Raw genomic sequence first — 6,000 nt, forward strand, 5'->3', positions numbered from 1 at the left:
ATCTTTTGATCTGGCAAAGGAAATGAATAATGGGTATAAGAGCTTATTTGAGATTGTTATTAAGACCAGTAAATAAAAAGGCCATTCAAAAGAATGTGAGCTGACGAAGTAGTACAACATGGTTATTCACAAATGAGATCTTGTAGTTATAATAGCTAATTGCGGGAAAAGTCTTAGCTTGGTGTTAAGTAAATAAAGGAAATAATATGCTAAGAATTATTAGGAAAACAAGAAAAAATGTTATACTACTTACTGTCATGTCCTTACAGTGAAGGTTTTATTGCTGTCATTAGCATGTCTTCCTTCAGACAAGGTATTCTCCATCTAGCAAAGATAACGAAGAGGACAAGTGATGATCAAAGTCAGAAAATGGTTTCTCTATAAAGAAGAACAAGGCAGGCTGGGATTTTCCAGCTGATAGGAAATCGATGTCTATGAAATGCAGCATCTAATATTCACTTTGTTTTTCAATAACAGAATCAGGAATCTTATAATAAAACAAAAAAATACCAGGTTCAAAAAGAAAAAGAGGTTATTTTTCAGATACAAAATACACTTTAGATCGTGAATTTCCTTGCTGCAAGATTTTGTAGATGCCAACTGCTTAAATGGATTAAAAAATTGTTTAAGGAAATGTTTCAAAAGGCCCTCCATGTAAGTTATAATCAATCACGAAGGCCCAAAATTTTATACTGCCAGTGATCATAGAAGAAAATGCTATATGTAATTATCACTACATGCTAACTTTATGCTTTCACTCTTCCTAACCACCCACAAAGACAAGTTTTCAAAGGCCACCTCCAAGACAGCTTTTGATGATCTAGACATTTGGGTTTCTGTTACAATGACTAATGTATTCTCATTTTTTTGGCCTTCCCTCTGTCCCAGAAACAAATACCACCATATAATTCTCAGTGGATCAAATGGATCAAAAATCCTTGACATTCTTTCACTGTATCCCTAACTGCTGCTAATTGTCATGCCAGAAAGTGTTTTAACAGTATCCAGAAGAGAAGCATACCAGGAAAATGTTAGATGGTTTTGACAGTAAAGCTCTATTTTACCTTTACTCAGCTAAACTTACCTTCCCTTCACTATAGTTGCACTTTAATATAAGTGGGGCCAAAATATAAATTTATTAGAAGAAAATTTAGTGGGTACTTCTCTAAAGCATGGCTGGCATAACAGCTAGCAAACACCAGGTTTAATGAGATGATATATAAATTGCAATTTAAAATATTTCTCTCTACATGAAAGACTATCAGATATAGTCAAGGATATTATAGTTAATTTAGGTACCATAAACATCACCTTATTTAGTAATGGAAGTTGGTAAACCTTGTTTATAACTCAGAGGATGCTGAAAAATATTATTGGAAGCACAGTTGCCCAGCTTCTTTCTCTCTTCCAAATTATCCATGTTTGAAAAGTAGATTTGCTTCCTACTCTTTATGCTACATTCAAAGTAAAATATAACCCAAAGAAAATACTATTTCTAAGATCAATATTATATGTATATATATATATATATATATATATATATATGCACATAAGTATGTATTCATGTTCTAGATAAACATATCACACTATAGATAAACATCTACACAATATTAATGCATGAAAAGGGAAACAACTATGTTTCATTCCTATTAATAAGACACAATTTTGGAAATGTCACAGTAACTTTTCTCGATGACACTCCTAGCAGAGAAACTTTAGGAAACTGCTATATACAATTATACCAAAGATATATAAACCTTCCTTCATCACCAACTCAAAACGGTGACCTGAGCAGCCTTGGTACAAATGAGGCTGGAAGACAGAAAAAAAGAAAAACATGAAGGTTGTCTTCTGACTTTTAATTATATAATCTGAAAAACAGCTCTTGTAAAAAAGTGTTCCTTTGTAGCTAACGCCTCAGTATGGCCTTTTTCCATACTAGTGCACTAGAGAGAGAGAGAGAAAAATCTTCTTCCTTATTGCAAATTTCCATGTACTCCAAGTATTATGGTAATTCTAATGCTCCCCTATTTTAGTTCTGCTTGCTCTATTTTCCTCAGTTCCACACTGGGTAAACTTGTTTTGGGAATAGTTAGAGACTACTGTAAAATTACTATTTTCTGTAGAGATTTGCCTCATTTCATACAGAGTTTGTCATTTCTAGTAAAAATATTCCAACAAAACACCACTTCCCTAGGAAGCAGTTTTCTATTTCTACTTCTACTGTAAAGTCTTAAAACAAAATAAATATTGAGAACCATAACCTATATAGTTTTGAATTTCTGAGCTCCAAGCTTGTGGCAAAACTGTCAGTCCTTCAAACCAAGAATTCACGCCTACGTATCTCAGCTGGGATGAATTTTCTTACTTTAGTAATTATTCCTCAGGTCTTATTTTTAAAAGACATATAAATAAGCCTTTTAGACCATGAGGATTTTTATTGCTCAATTAATTGTCAAACACTGGTCTTCTAGAGTGGCAAGCAAAATTGGACTGCCAAAACAAACAAACAAACAAACAAATTTAAAAAACACTCATAAAACAAAACAAAAAACAAACCATATAACAACCAAAACAAAGCAAAATACTTGATAGCCCCTTCTAAGGAAAATAAGGCAAATTAAGTGTTTGGCTACTCACTGGACAAAGTCAATAGATACTTATGAAGCGCAGGCCAGCTTTCCTTCAGCAGAGAAAAAAAAGACCTGAAAAATCCACCACGTGATTAAAACTCACCTATAACACACATATAAAAAAAAGAGATAAGCACAGCCTCAATAGCAGCATTTTCTGGGTTGCCTTTAAGCCTTAATTTTGTTAACTAATAATAAATTTGAGCATTATTCCCATTAGCATGTGATAAAGTTAAGCAGATTTTTCCTTACAAATTCAGTTATACCTGTATTGTAATGTGTAAGGAACCATTTAATATATAAAATTTGAAAATGTGACTGTGGTCTAAGATTCCCTTGTTGTTTTAGCTTATTTAAAATGTAAGGTAAATTTGGTATTTTGTTTGTTTACTGTAAATAAGGGCCTACCAGATTATTGTTTTCTGAAAAAATTAAAATGTTTTATTAATATTAATACTAGTAAAACTTTGGAGTTCTTATCTGTTATATAGGAAAATAGAAAAAACATACCCCAAACACTCAACTATAAAACGTTTAAAAAAGAGCCTTTTTGTCAGCAGAGACATAAAAGCAAATTCTATTTCCCTAAAATTCCAGTTCATAGGGTAAAACATGATCGAATAATAAATTGTAAATATTTTTACAAGTAGATTTAGCAATCTTTTCAGTATTTATTCCTTTCTGGTAACACATTAAGAAACCCTCAAATAAGAATATGGATTATTGCTGTCATATTTATTTTCAGGCATGTTCTGACTTATACCGTAGGCCTTACCTCTACTCTTAAGAACTGACAATAAAATCAAATATCTAATGTGAAACTGCTCTTATAAAGTGTTCCAGGCTTCTACCTTTGGTTCAGTACACATTTTTGCAGATGTAAAACATGCTTGCAAACTGGAACTGGTTTTTGACTGAGACAGCATGCAAACAGTCCTGTGTATCTGCTTTCTAAATTCAAATCTTTGTAGTTCCAGAGTAACAAACTTGCCTGATTATGCTTGTTACAGAAGGATGTTATTTCTTTCAGCGTCAAGTACATCCTGTTACAAACCATACAAAGAATGCCTTAACACTGTTAAAATGAATGCCAGTAGGCTTCATTGAAGATGCCTAAAACCAGAATTGAGAGTAAGTTTGAAGACCTGTAACTGAAAAATGGAGGAAATCTTTCTCAAATTTTTGATGTAAGGAAAAACAAATCAACCTACAGAGCTTACAAGAATCTGCTCAGTTAAGATTCAGCTTTGTAGCTATTTGTCAGGTCTGTCCATTTCAACGAAAACAAAATATTTCTGTGATTGAATCCCTTATTTTAATTAACGTAAGTAAAAGCAATAGCAATCAACATTCATATGTGCAGATAAAATCTCTTTAAGCCCACTGAAAATAACTACTCGTGGCCACTGTCAGCTATTTATATATATCTAAGCCATTTAATGCACAATTATCTTACATAAGATATTAAAGGAAAAACATTTTATGTTTAAAAGTAAAATGTCAGGAGAGGGGAGCAGTCTAGTTTTTTTCTAGCACCCAAATGCTGTGAAATGAATTAACAGCAATCCATGCTGCCACTGGAAGTTGAATAGAAATTAATTTTTATTTATAAAGTAGTGAAAGCTGAATAATGTTTCGGGCTTGGTAGTTTTTTTGCAGTGTTATTGCAGGAAAAAGTATTAAGATAATCTAGCAATAAAATATTGTTGTATTACTTGAAAAAATGGCCAATGTTTCCTTCTATCATTAGTTCAGCTTTATTTCTTCCAGTGGATGTACCTCAAACAGGTTCAGTTCAATTCAGATAAGCACAAATGAGCCATTCACAGACTAACTGATTATTTTTAGGTCCTTGTCCCTGTTGGCACCTTGATATTCCTCTGCTGTTGTTAAAGAAAGTAGAACCCTAAAGTGATAAGAACTTTAATGTAATTTCAGCAGCAGTTTGAGTTAGTCAGGACCATTCACTTTATGAATTTGGAGTGTTTAATCTCTTTCATAATTATAGTGGGATTTGTCATGCACAATCAAGGAAGTAGAACTTGCAAAGATAAAAACATATGAATAAATAAAACCTTCCATTAAAATAAATTTATTTTGAGAAACCAGTATGTATAGTAAAATCAGCTTATTTATTCATTTGGAAAGTCTACTTTTCCCTCATTAGTCCTTCAGTAAAGAAGAACAGTCACAGAGATTTAAAAAGAAAAACAATGGGCTATGGATTTTTTTAACTCTCTTCTTCATTAGACATTGGCATAAACAAAGATGTGTACTGAGCATAAGGGGGATTATATTTGAAAAGAAGCTGTAGTAGATTCTACTACTATATCCTGGTGCAGTTCTGGAAAGAAGCACCATTCATTTCCTTTAAAGGCTGATGCCTTTAAAAGGCAGATGCATAAGGAGTAAAATCAGACTAGGGAAAAGACAATTTCAAGTCCAAAGTCTGTGACTTGGACCTTCCCTGATTCATGAAAACAACTAAGAAGCAATATGAAGTTTTTTTTTTTAAATTATAACTTTCAGAAAACTAAGACCTAAAATTATCTATATTTCTGCCTGGCATTACTATGACTGAAGATGACCCATATCTCTTCCTGTTATTATTATATTTAAGGGAAATTCCATTGTTAATATTTCACAATTACTTTGAGAACCAGATATATATGTTAATAGCAGAATATATGTTAATAGCAGAACAAAGCTATTACTTGATTCTAACATATTTGGTTACAGGTTCTTCTTAACCAGAAAACTTACGAAGAATGGCAAGAATTATACCAACCTGCTCCATTTTTTGATCTTTGCTGGTGCTCTTGCTGAAATGTATACATTTCAAAAATATCACCTAAGCCATTCAGGAGGGATTCAAGACACAGCTGTCTAAAACACATTCTACATGACCAAATGTTTTTGACCTTCAGTGAGAAGCTCTATATTTCTAATGTCTCTGCAAGTTATCATCTGTTTTCTTGATGATATGCAAATATCAGCATATTTCAGTTATATCATCTTGAGTATACTTAAATAGAAAGCCAAATATTCAGCAAGCAACAATGATATTTTTATAGCATGAAAAAAAGTAAAGCTACTTAAAATTAGGTCTTGTGATATCACCAAGAGCTTGTAAAAAACTGAATTCTTGACTCCTGTGTTAACTGCACATTGTGTTTTAGGAAGACACATTTTACAAGTGTACAGGAATACAAGAAATTATTTTTCACAAGTATTAGTATATTTCATAACATTTTCACAATAAAGGCATATCATCCCTCTCTGATAAGAGAGCTCTGATTATGTCTCTCTATTGAAACATATCTGACACATTTCAGCACATCATTAGAAGTATGAATTTTACAAAGAT

Source organism: Vidua macroura, chromosome 1 (assembly GCF_024509145.1).
Source record: "Vidua macroura isolate BioBank_ID:100142 chromosome 1, ASM2450914v1, whole genome shotgun sequence".
NCBI classification, from domain to species: Eukaryota; Metazoa; Chordata; class Aves; order Passeriformes; family Viduidae; genus Vidua; species Vidua macroura.